The 12,809-nt window shown below is 36.8% G+C and overlaps 1 protein-coding gene across 11 annotated transcripts in view; it reads left to right on the forward strand.

Moving 5' to 3' along the window:
* The window catches only part of sox5 (SRY-box transcription factor 5), a 243,265-nt gene that overhangs the window by 18,917 nt on the left and 211,539 nt on the right, over positions 1–12,809 (forward strand). For 3 of the 11 annotated variants that reach the window (XM_058773723.1, XM_058773725.1, XM_058773724.1), the window contains exon 3: positions 7,182–7,311. The exons of 7 other annotated variants lie outside the window; for them this stretch is intronic. The gene's annotated coding sequence lies outside the window, so the exon portion shown is untranslated. Of the gene's footprint in view, positions 1–6,879; positions 7,082–7,181; positions 7,312–12,809 lie in introns of those variants that run through there. One more of the 11 variants, XM_058773726.1, reaches the window with a different exon arrangement.

Consider the following 12,809-nt stretch of genomic DNA (forward strand, 5'->3'; position numbering starts at 1 on the left):
TGTCGCTGGCTGATATGGTGTGACCTCAGCTCCGTCTGCCATGCCTTGCTAACCATAAATCGTCCACCTTTAAACAGCTTGAATGGTGAAAGATTGACGAGACCGCGGCGCCGAGGAGCGCAAACAAAAACAGAATGGGACAAAAAACCCAGCTTGCTCCGAACGTGTCCAGGTCGTAAACAGGGTTGTTTATCCGGGGGTTTTCACTTTATCACACGGGGTGGAAGTTATCAGATGGCTACAGAATCACAATGTGTTTGAGTTGTTCTATTGTCATGTGCAAGTTTGTTTCAGAGCTGGGGTTTGGCGGATTTTACATTGAGAGTTGATAGACTGGATTGGGCCTGAAAGATTTTGAGCCACTGCATGTTATCTTGCTGTGAACGAGAGGTTATAGACGGTACGGTCCAGTAAATTCTTCACATAGATGTATATCCCACTGTTCACAGTGTGTTGCAACTTTGGGGTCAAGGCAAGATCACATAACATAGAGTGGGTTCTAAAAGTCTGAAATCACATTGAAAATTGATTTTAAAATTTAATCTAAACCTGGAAGCAGAAGGTTTTAGGATTTTGAAAAATCTAAAAGAATTAAGATGTATATGAAATATGAATTATATATATATCATATGAAACCACATGATTTTCTTTTCATAACATTTTTAGTTTATTCATTTTCTTTCTTTATTAGTCTGAATGATTGTGAAGTTTCCAAGAGCTTATTTTTATTATTATTATTATTCTGAGAAGCACCATAACAGGTCTTGAACAGGACCGTTTGTTAGGTGTTTTTTCTAAACAAACATAAATAAATGTATTACATATATTTGAAATTATTTAATTAATTATTTAATCAACTGATTATTTAATTGTTTGATTTGATTGATTGATGCCCTGGAGAAGTTGCATAACAGATCTTGAACAGAACTGTTTGCTTCAGTTATTTTTTTAGTAGTATATTATTTCGTTATTATGGGTGAAATTACTTTGAAATTGTTAAAGTTTTCTTATAGCATAGATAAAAGAAAATGCAAATCTAGAAGTGTTAACAGGTTGACCTTAACAGTGACGAATTCAAATACTGTATGTATATATTATTATTTAAATAAATAATGAATAAAACAGTAATGAATAAGACACCTTAGTTTTTATAAAACACTTTTTAGGTGTCCTCGTTACACATGTTGCATGTGCTTCCTATTATAATGCCAATAAATTATACATAATTACATGCAAGTAACCCTAAGCAACACCCTAACCATATATTAAGTACATGTAGTTAATTAATATTACTCAGTACTTAAATATATAATTACACTGTAACAAGGACACCTTAAAATAAAGTGTAACCCAAGTTTTATTTTTGCATTTTTAATAGCACTTGGGCTTTTGGGACAATTATAATTGTTGTTATTTGAAAAAACTAAACAAAAAAAAAACTACTTTAATAAATTTAAAAGAAGCATTTTCACTAGCACTCTCAGACATTTGGGACTATAAGAATAAAAATAAAAATAAGAATAAGAATAATATTAGTTGTAATAAAACAACTTTATTCAATTTAAAGTTTTTAAAAAAAAATGTGGTATTGTTATTATAATAAATGATTTGAAATAAGCATTTTCACTAGGTTTCTCAGACTTTTGGACTCTCTTCTGTATGTTCACAACAGGACTAGATGTTGGAGAAGAGTGTGTATCTCTTTTGCAAACTGCGAACACCCCAAGTCCCTCTTTCTGTACACGGCAGCTGCTGCCTTGATGCTTATGGGGATTAGACACAACTCTCACACAATCTGTCTCTCTGTCTCTGCTGCTCCCTAATGCAGCACACAGGGTTGTGGGGCTGCTGTTTTACCTGGAGAGGTGAGGTATCATTTTAGTGGTGGCATTTGCTTTTTGCACAGAATTAATAGTTCATTCCTAAGCCGTTAATGACAGTCATGGCTAAATACCGGACACTGCATGAGAAAATTGTTGTGGGTCTGTTCACCTTAAGTTTGCATGCACTTGTGTGTGTTGCATGTGTGCGTGTGTAATTTTGTCTGAGGGAAGACGGTTTAGGTTGATTGAGTTTTATCCCACCGGCAGCAAGAATATGTCACATTTTGACTTCTCTGTTTTGCGCACAGAGCGGTCTTGTCACTTGCCCTGTGTGTGCGCAAGAGAGAAAGCGCATTTTTGCGCTCGCTGTCGGCTTTAGTTATTAGTCACTCACTCTATCAAGAGATGCTTTCTCCCCCCTCCAAATGATTCTTTAGTAATAAAGCTTTAAGCAGACAGCTGTAAGCTGGAGACCAAATACACCCATATATTAAACATCTCCCAGGCTGTTTGATATGGGCTGATGAGAGACTGTCTGCATTTGTATCCTCCTCTCTAAATCCCTTCAGCATTAATCACTGTGCCTATAACACAGATAGGCTATTTAGATATAGAAGAAAAGCAGACTGGAAGATTACCAAATTCCCATCTTATCTTCTGTGAAGACAAATGGGGGTCCCAAAACTCGCAAGACTTTAAACTACCACAAATAATATGGAGAATCCAATAATGAACCCCCAAAATGAACATTGCAGCAAGGGCATTTATAACAATGTGAGACAAATATTGTTCATTTCCTGAATTCACTTACTAGGGGAACCAGAACTGGCTGCCTTTGTGCTGAGATGGTTGTTTCTAGAGGTTGACCGATAGTGGATTTTACCGATACTGATAGCTAGGTTGGACCACACTGGCCGATACCGATTAAGCAACCGATAGTTTTTAAAATGGATACTGAACGAAAACTAAAATAGAGCTTTACTATTTTTAAAAAAGCATACAACAGTACTGAGCCATACTTTGTAAATGAATAAAAATTTAGTAGTAATATTAATTATTATAACGATCATTAAAGTTTTTTCATAGTTTACTAATGTTAAAAGAAGAAACTTTAAAATTTAAAAACGAAACCACTTCGTACAATAGTAAATGTTGAAATAAAATGAACACACAAGGAACAATACTTTCATTAATGTTACAAATGGACTCTTATTGTTAAGTATTACCATTTCATTTCAACAGTCATGCTTAAAGATACACAAGGCCATATTAAAATTACACGCACAGGTTCTTGATATTATATGTGTAATTCAAGCAATTCAATTGATATTGTATGTGTAATTCAAGCAATTCAAGCAGCGGTCTAAAAGTGTTTATTTAATCACCAAACGGACATAAGTTTGCATAAGGAATGAACTATGTTGCATAAATGAGTTTGAAGTTCAGTGTTTAAAATAAACAGAGCAAACGGAAAGAGAGCGCGATCTGTATTACAGCTCTCTATATGAAGCATACAGACTGTATTAGAGCCACAGGAAGACAAACGTTTTGCTGAAAATGCATAATATATCATTTATAGCCTAGGGTGAAGTCATTATGTACATTAACAATGATTTGGGACAAATATAATGTTATTTAATGGAAAACTATGTGAATGGCGCTCTGTTCCATGGCAGGATTTTCTGGCGGCTGCATTTAAATGCGCGTTTGAAGTTTCCTGCTCTGTGCAGCGCTCAGTGTCACGTGTCAAAACAAACAACACATGCTGTCGGTGATTTCCGCCTCTAGAGGCCGCTCTCGTACTGTATAATGACAGCAGACCATTCTCAGCCACTCCAGCAACAGACGCAACACAGAAAACTATCGGCATGCATTTTTGCCGATAACCGATAGTTCCACAAATCAACTATCGGTGCCGATTAATCGGTAGACCTCTAGTTGTTTCATTTTAATAAAGCCGTTCAGTGATGTCATGAGCAGATTTATTATGGGAAATATCATCAAATGCATTGAATAAGAAAGCTGACTGTCTTGACTATCTTTTATGAATTGATCTCCTCTCGTAAGAATTGTCTTACAATGTAACATATTTACGATTATAGTAAAAATTTGTCAGCTGTTGTGGATAAAACTTTACAGGAAAAATGCTACAATTTTGATAACTCTATATGTCATGTTAATGTACCAACCTATTTCAGCTATAAATTAGGCAATTAATAATTTTCACTCAAACTTCATTTTAACAGTATTTTACAGTAAAAGTATGCACATTACTCTGTTAAATATACATTTTCTTTTACAATTTTAAGCTAATTAATTAATTTTTACTTTTGTCTTCCCCACAGTATTTTATTTTAAAATTTAATTTTATAATATGTTAAAATAAAATGTTATAATATATTGTAACTGAATATGGTAAGGTCATTTAGTTAACATTATTTTTTTCATTACAATTATTTTTTTTTCTTTTTATAAGGCTGATATTTATCACTTATCAATAGTTATATATTCATATAGGCCTCACTCTCATAAAAAAATAAAAATGACAAAAGCTGTCACTGGGGCAGTACCCTTTCAAAAGGTACACTTTTGTACCTTATTTACAAAAGGGTGTAAATAAGGGTGTGAATTATTACCTAATGGTACATATTAGTACCTTCTGAAAGGGTTCTTCACTAGTGACAGATTTTGTATCTTTTTTTTTCTGAGAGTGAGAACTTGGTATGCATTAATAGACCTACATAAAACTGGAGAAAATCTATTCTTCCCTAAAAATTTAAGATCATACTTTTATTATTCAAATGAGTTTTATTTTTATTTTATGTATTTTCAAATTTTTTTAAACAACACCATGTTGTATTTTTATTTTATTTTATTATAATTATTTGTAACAATTGATGACTTTATGTAAGGTGAAGTAGCATAGTTTATTACAGCCTGTCACATGAGAAAGTAAAATGAATCCGAACAGTTAATCGAGGTTGTCACTGACTGCAAGAAATTGAAGGATTAGTTCTGGGCAGTTTCTCGGATGGAAAGCGCTGATATGGTTTGGCTTGAACAGGACGCAGGATGCATAACTTCGCGTGTCTTTTTAAACTGTTTCCTTCATTCTTTTGCTTGGAATAGAACAGACGGATCCGTGTTTCCGACGTGGCAATGAGCTATACATGATTGTGCATGAGAAAAAGAGAGAGTCCTGCAGTTTGACTTGTCAATGAACAATTCACTACCTGCCTGCAATAAAGCTTATCCACCGCTAGAGGTCAGTTATGACTATTTCTGACTGAGCACTGGAGTCAGTGTAAAAATATCCTCTCAAGCCGCTCAATGTGATTTACATGCTGTACCTACATGCCTTACATGTTATGTTATAAATACACATGCATGTATCATAAAATATAATATGCACCAGATTAGACAGGCTATGGCTTATTAACGGTGCAAGACACAATTCAAAATGCTGTAGTATTTGGTATTTCCCTCTTATCAAAGGACTACTTTGTAAAGATTAAACATTTTTTTAATATTCTGCTATAATTTAACCTGTATACGGTGCTCTTTTCCTATTTGACTTGTGCTGCATTCACCCTAAATAATTGCTCTGAGTCTGAACTAATATGCCTAGAAGCAGCCTCATTCTTGTTTTGTGAAGCCCACAACATAACGAAAATACCTCAGTTATGCTTGCATTCTTTTTTAAACCTTGACTTTCCTGATCGTCTAACAACATTGGACAATAACATCAATGCCTTTTCAGTTGGCACATGTTAACCAGTCGTTTGTTGTTTCACATGACAACCGCGTCAGGGGAAGTTTTAAATGCCGACATTGGCCTTAAATTTGCAAGAAAATAGTCTACGCACAATAAACGTTTATCCAAATTGAAAAGCTTTTTCATTAGGGTTCGAGTTCACTGTTTAAAGAAATTAAGGGTGATTTGTTTTCAAAGTGGGTCTCTCGATTACACCCAAAGTCTGTATTATCATTAAAACATAAAGAGTTATAATTGTCTGACAAAAACTCGTAATTGTCTGATATATTTACTTATATTATGTATTTATTACTAAATGCGCGAAGAGCCTACCTTTGCTGCTTAGAACTGCGCACGCGTGAGGCGCCAGCCAAACTTCTGCCAAAACATGATAACTTACTTCAAACAGCGTCTAATTGACACACTCAGGTAAGCAGTTCCAGGTAGTTAAAAGTCAGTCACAAAGGGCGAAAATCACATTGTTAACTCCTCAAATAAGATAATGAAGTTAAAAAGTGTCATTTTAGTCACTGAATAAACCTGAGCAAAAGCTCCATGAAATGTAATGTTTCACTCAAATAATAAATTGCATTAAATGCAGACCTTATTAAATAATCCACGGATGTTTGTTTGGATAGATGAAATCAAATCGGTAGCAAATTTCATTTTAGGAATTCGTCCGAGTTCATTGCTAATTCTGAAAATAGCTATTGTGATTTGCTTACTTTTAAATGGAGCCAGTAGCCTATAGTTTACTATTAAATAAATTATCAATAATTTTAAATGTGAATACTTGCATATTTATATAAACACATTTTTACAGCTGAAAACATTTGCCTATACAAACGTGTTTTGTAATAGAGATGCTCCGGCGCGTGACTTGACAGGTGAATTAAAACAAACAGGGCGCGTGCGGGAAACTGCTACTGCACGAGGCGCACGATGAACACCTGTGCGCATCCCTGAGCCACCGGCACACAGGTATAACGCATTTACCCACCTCCTGACAGTAATTTCAGCCAGTATTACAGAGGTAGCCAAGCCAGTGTGCTCGCGAGGGAAGATGACATGATGGTTATTGACATTTTTAAAGCGCTCGCCCTGCGTATGCGCCTTAATATAAGGCACCTGGAGGGGCTCGCATTGATAAGACCCCAGTAAAGAGGCGTTCAAGAGCGGTTGAGGACAACTGTGAATTAATAACAAAGTGTGTCAAAACTGACCTAAACGCTCACTCGCGTTTAGACATCCCAAATTCAGTCTTCGAGTACGGGGTATGACTTACAGCCTGCGTTTAGACGGGAATATTTGACATTACCTGAACAAGAAACTCTATTCTAAAGCTCGTGAAGTACAAACGTCGTGTCGCGATGCGCCTCAGGTAGAGCGCGCGCACATTAACTGCTTTGAACTGCATGAAGCGCTTTAGCCAAGCCCAGTGTGTTGGATTTAAATGGTCCAGTTTTGACACATTTGCTTTGCTCAACCGAGTATCGGCGCTAAGGTAACCACTCTTGTTTAGAGCACGAAACAAATTGACTTCTCCTCCCCCAAGTCTTTGCCTTTTGTAATTTGCTCTGGCGTTGTTGTTTGTGTGTGACCAGCCCTGGGATTTCACCTCGTCCTTGAGAGACCAGCGCAAATCAACCCAAATAAAACATCCCGACCCTGTTCACCTCTCCCGGAGGGTCGTTTTCCTTCGAGACACGTGGACGAAGCCGTACACAGCATTAGGTGAGTGGATTGAGACCGCATTGAACTTTAACTTGTGATATGTGCGTGTGTTTTCGTGTTCGGTATGAGCGCGCACGGAGCCGCTGCTCGCGTGACTGCCTGTTGTTGAGCGGCGTTAACGGGAAGGAGCTCCGCGATCTCTCCCTCTCTCTCAGCCCGCTATTGCGATCTTTCCCCTTTCCACAGTCATAGTAATCCAGCTGGGATTAGAGAGCGTTTTCCTCCAATCATCAGCTACTCGATCATTCATGCCTCAAACCGCAGCAGATCTCAATCCAAATGCTGTCAGTTTTCACCATTCCCATCAGCTCGGAATTGATTACTTTTCATTTAGCTACTGTGCGTATGTGCGCACATGCATTTATTAAGCTAATATATTTGATGCTTCCCCCCCCAAATTCAGATTTGTCACTTTGAAGAGTTAGTGAAATATGTTTTCTGCAAACCCACAGGCTATTCATTATTTTGGAAACAACATAAAGTAGAATAAACACAAAAATAATCTAAAATGATAATACATTTGTAATGTTGTAATTCTGAAATATAGTTATTGGACAGAATATAAAACTGTATCGCTCTGTTGAAAAATTAAACTACTATAAGACAGATGTGCAGTGGTCAGTAGATTAGCACTTATGATAAATTATGTAGTCTGATAGTGGTAAACAAAGTGGCTTATGTGCATTTGTAGTGAATTTCTGGCATTTTATAAGTTTCTGATAAAAATAAGTTAATGTGTATTCTATTAGGAAAACGATTACATCCGCAAATGCATCTCTGAATTGTCGGTTTGGAAATCACTTAATCATAATTTGGGGAACCATAATTTGAACATAAAAGGCTCTGTGACATTTAAATGAGACATGAATATTATTTGACTTATAAAATGAAACACAGGACTTTGAGACGTGCATGCTCAAATTAAGTTACACCCACCATCATTTTATAATTTTTGGGATGTCCTGTGCAATCTGTCATTCTATGTACAGTTTTTTTTTTTTTTTTGCACTCACAAATTTGACTTGCACAGAAAACGTATGATTTTTAAATATTTCAATGGCCCTTAATGGTGTAAAACAGATCGCAGTGAAAATCTCCATAAAATCCAGCTGTTGATTTCACACATAAATCTAATGAAAAATTAACGCTGACTTGTGTGGAGAGGAGAGAAGTAATTTGCTCGAGTAAATCATATATTACTGTGTTGGCTCTAATGTGTTGGTGATTGATTTCAGTGTTCACAAATTCATAAACGTTGTGATAAAGTAGTCAGATAATCAACTGGTGTGATTTCTATAATATATTATAGGAATGAAATGTAATGTAATAGGAAGACAAGGGCTCAACGAACAAAAGGGGAAAAGTTCCTATAAATTCTGATGTTAATCCACAATGCTTTTTGTTGTTTTGTCATTGAATTAAGATTTTCTTTTTAGTGGGGTCATGTTGAATGCACCGAAGCTGTTCCCTTTTTGGCAAACGTTTATTAACACTTTACTTGGAGTGAGTTTTGGCTATTACCCACAAAGCCTTGCCTCATAATTCTGTCATAATTTGCATAATGAGTCTTTTTCCCTTAATTTTTCTCCTTTCTCAGGCACTTATGAGAGTCTCTTTTAAGAGAGAATTTGTGTTTCTACATTCAAAACCCACCGACTTTATTCTGAATGAATTCCTCTCTAAGTACATAACCAGACATTAGATCTTGGATGTTGCTGTTTTTAATACCAGAACTCCAACTGAAACTCCCATTGAAAAGAAAAAAAAAAAAACACTCGTTGAAAATATCATGCCGTAAGAGTTATTTTAGGCCGTGTTAGTCGCAGAGTTTCACCATATCTCCACACAGAATCAGGGATTGGTTTCCGATTGCAGGGAGGGAGAGAAAAATCACTGTGCATGCTCGCACTCTCTCTCTCTCTCTCTCTCTCTCTCTCTCTCATTTATTCCGTCATGCAGATAGATAAATTCACATTGCTCTTCAGCTCATCACTTAACCGGTTCTGTGAATACATCACTTTGGCACAACAGTATTACAGCCCAGGTATGGTCCTTATCCCTAAGGCCACATCTGAACTGTCACTCAAAAAAAAAAATTCCTAACTGTTTGACTGAGTGTAACTCAATAATGAAAAGGAAAGCAGACAAGAACAAGAAAAGTTTTGAGTGCTTCCTAGGGGGAATTTCTACAAGCCAGAACTACATTTTATGTTTAGTTTTTTCAATCACTTACCCTCATTTAGTTTCAAACCACATACATTTTTTTTTCAAATGTGAAACTCAAAAAGAGAAGCTTTTGAAGAATGTGCCAGCTGCTCTTTTCCATGCCATTATAATGAACGAGGACTGAAAACTTTCATCTTTTACATCTTTTTCATCTTTTTTCCTCTTTTAAAAACATGGCCCTCGGGTTACAAAAGTTCAGTACAGAAGTTCAAATTTTAGTCTTTATACCTTGAATTTTTTAGTTTTTATGTGTGAAAAACCCATAAATGTGACTAGTCTTCTGAATTTATTTGATTGTGAAAAATATGTTATTTGATGGTGAGAAATATTTTTGTTTTGGTGTGAACTGTCCCTTTAAAGGTATGTTCACCCTCAGGAACACGAGAATAGATCAGAATCCTTTTCGCCCACCGCATCTCCTCTGTTGTCCGTTTGAACTGTGTGTTGATCACAGGACAGGAAACGGTAAACAAATTCTTCAACATGTGGCGGCCTGCTAGAGCATACTTTTCCTTTTCCATTTCTCTCTCTCTTCAGCATGAGCGAAGAGCTTGCACTTCCTCCCACCTCTCTTACTTACTCTCTTTCCCTCTGTATCCCGCTCTAACAAGCCAGCAGGAAGATAGTGCTAGCAGATCTTGGACTACGCTGAATAGCATTTGCCAAGACATATGAATTATAAGGCTAATGGGCTTAAAAGGCTTGTCTTAACATTGTCTCTACTTAACCATGCAGAAGCTGGCTTATAGAACAGCAGAAATAGATTGGGAACCAAAATACCCCGATTTTGAGGTCAGGATTAGAATGGATGAAAGACACTAAGTTTCTTTACGAAACCATAAAATATTCAATTGTTGGCAAATTGAGAAATATCTCTCCCTGCTGCTCTCCTCTGGTGAGCCGTCTGCCAAGTGCATTGTGATTGTGTTTTGACATACAACTGATGTGATTCTTCTCATAACCACAGAATCTGGGACAGGTCGTCATTATCATGAGGGGTGGGGGAAAAAAACGCAGCGAGAACAAAGTAACTGAGTTTCTGGGCTCAGATTGTGCAGGCAGCGAAGCACTGGCCATGTGTTCGGGCCGTCGCTCTGGTGGCTTTGGGCCGGACATCCACACAGCTGCATGTGACCCATGATGCTCTCGCTCCCTGCCCCAGTTCGGGACTCGTACGGGTCTCTGATTGGATGCGCGTGCATCTGTGCCGTATGCTTATTGGTTCTAAGCTTTTGCTGAACTCTTTCTAGTGGGGTCCAGTTTTTGAGTTTAGTTGGATGGGATCTGAGGATCATTCCTGGCAGTTCCAGTTGTGTGGCAGGTCAGCTGTTTGCCCCCCTCCCCTGCCCTCTCTCAGCACTTCTGAATAAATGAGCTATTCTGGGACATGCAAATATCCAGAAAGTTGGACAAGTCTGTGGAATATATTCAGTGAACGTTTTTTTTATTATGACGAGTTTGGGTCTCTTTCACTAACCTTGTGCAGATGCTTTAATTATTCATCAGTAAGTTTACACTGTTTTTCTTCTAAACTGTGGGCCACCATGAGTCAGTGGGTGTCACCCCTTTAATATATCCATCTGTGAAATGAAAATATGAATAATGTGCAGCAAAAGTTTACATTTATTTCAATTTTAGTATATTTTAAAATGTAATTTATTCCTGTAATGGCAAAGCTGAATTCTCTGCAGCCATTACTCTTCAGTTACTCATGATATAGAAATAGACTTTAGAATATAGACTTTACCTGTCACTTTTAATTAATTTAATGATGAATAAAAGTGTTAATTTCTTGAATTTTATCCAGTGGTCCAACTTATCCATTTTGACACAGCTTAATATGGAGCGCACAAATTTGTGTCACTGGAGCACTTTCTTTCTCTGAAATAAAGGCATTTTTGTTTTTAAATCTCTTTGACTAGAGGACAAATTACAAACTTGTTTAAAAGTAATAATAATAGAATGATGGACTTCTGGTCGCCTTAGAAACATGAAATGTGTTAAGATGGATTTTTATGTATGTTATTATTAGAAACTTGAATAGGTAAGTGACCTTACAACAAATCTCACTAATTTAAGAGTAACAAAATTGATGTGCGTTTTTTTTTTTTTTGCATGTGCACGCATGTTTTGAATTCTGAAGAAAGTGTGAGAACCTTTTCTGCCCACATACTGTACTGTAAAAAACACTTACACGATTATCAGTTACTAATGAATGACACCTACTTTCTTAGGAACTGCCATTATGTTTTGTAATTTCTGTGAAATTATTTGAGGATATACATCATTTTCTACAAATTTTTCATGTTTGTGTATTTATTTCAGATAACCCTGCTTCTATACAAACAAACAAACTATAGCTAGTTGCTTTACATGTCGGTCAGATGTTCTCTTCCTGTCTAAGTGAACAGCCAGAATAAACAGTAATGTGGACCAGACCTTATGCAAGAGTGTTTATCACTTGATTGGTTATCAATAGTAAACTCCAAGCTCTATGTGAGTCTATCTGCTTCTGCTAAAATGTTTGCGGTAGACAGCGTTTGGTGATAGTGCTCCTCTATCACGCAGAAACACTTGAAAGGTCCTCTGTTGAAAGTGGATGTGTGTGAGGTCTGGGTTGCCTTGACACTTTGATCAATCAAGAATAAATGAGAGGGCACGCTTCTATCACACTGAATAATAATGATGAGCATTTGTCGTTTGAAAGCTACAAGCAAGTGTTCCTGAACGGACGTTGATGCTCTTCATCACAAAGGCCAGGAACATTTTACAAATTTCACAAAGACTTTGTTAACTTAATTGATCTGTTTGTTTATTTATTTCACCTCCATTTTGTGGTGTCAGATTTGCGACACTCGAGCGTACGCTCAAAAGAGTTTGCTGAATGCAGCTCATCTCACTGTGCCTTTTCAAAAACCGATTGTTCTCGTGGTCTTGTGGGATTTCAAGGTTTCTGCGTTCCTCCTCTAATCTCTGTCCTTAACCACCACACTCGGAGTCATCTCGCTGCATAACTCAACTATTTCGTTTAGGGAAATTAGTACGTTCCCGCCAACCCTGTCTTTCATCGTTTGCCGTGGTGCATATTTAAGTCCGTTCCTGGGCTTATTTTCCTAATTGGTGGCCTGTACTTGCTCAACACCGATTGCCTTTGATCATCTCAGATCATTACGTTTACCTCATTAATTTGCTCAATCCAGTTTTTTTCCCCCTCCCCTGTTGAGCCAAATTTAAGGGCCCATGTAAAAATTGGATTAATAATACATTTTATG

This window comes from Onychostoma macrolepis, chromosome 04 (genome assembly GCF_012432095.1).
Source record: "Onychostoma macrolepis isolate SWU-2019 chromosome 04, ASM1243209v1, whole genome shotgun sequence".
NCBI classification, from domain to species: Eukaryota; Metazoa; Chordata; class Actinopteri; order Cypriniformes; family Cyprinidae; genus Onychostoma; species Onychostoma macrolepis.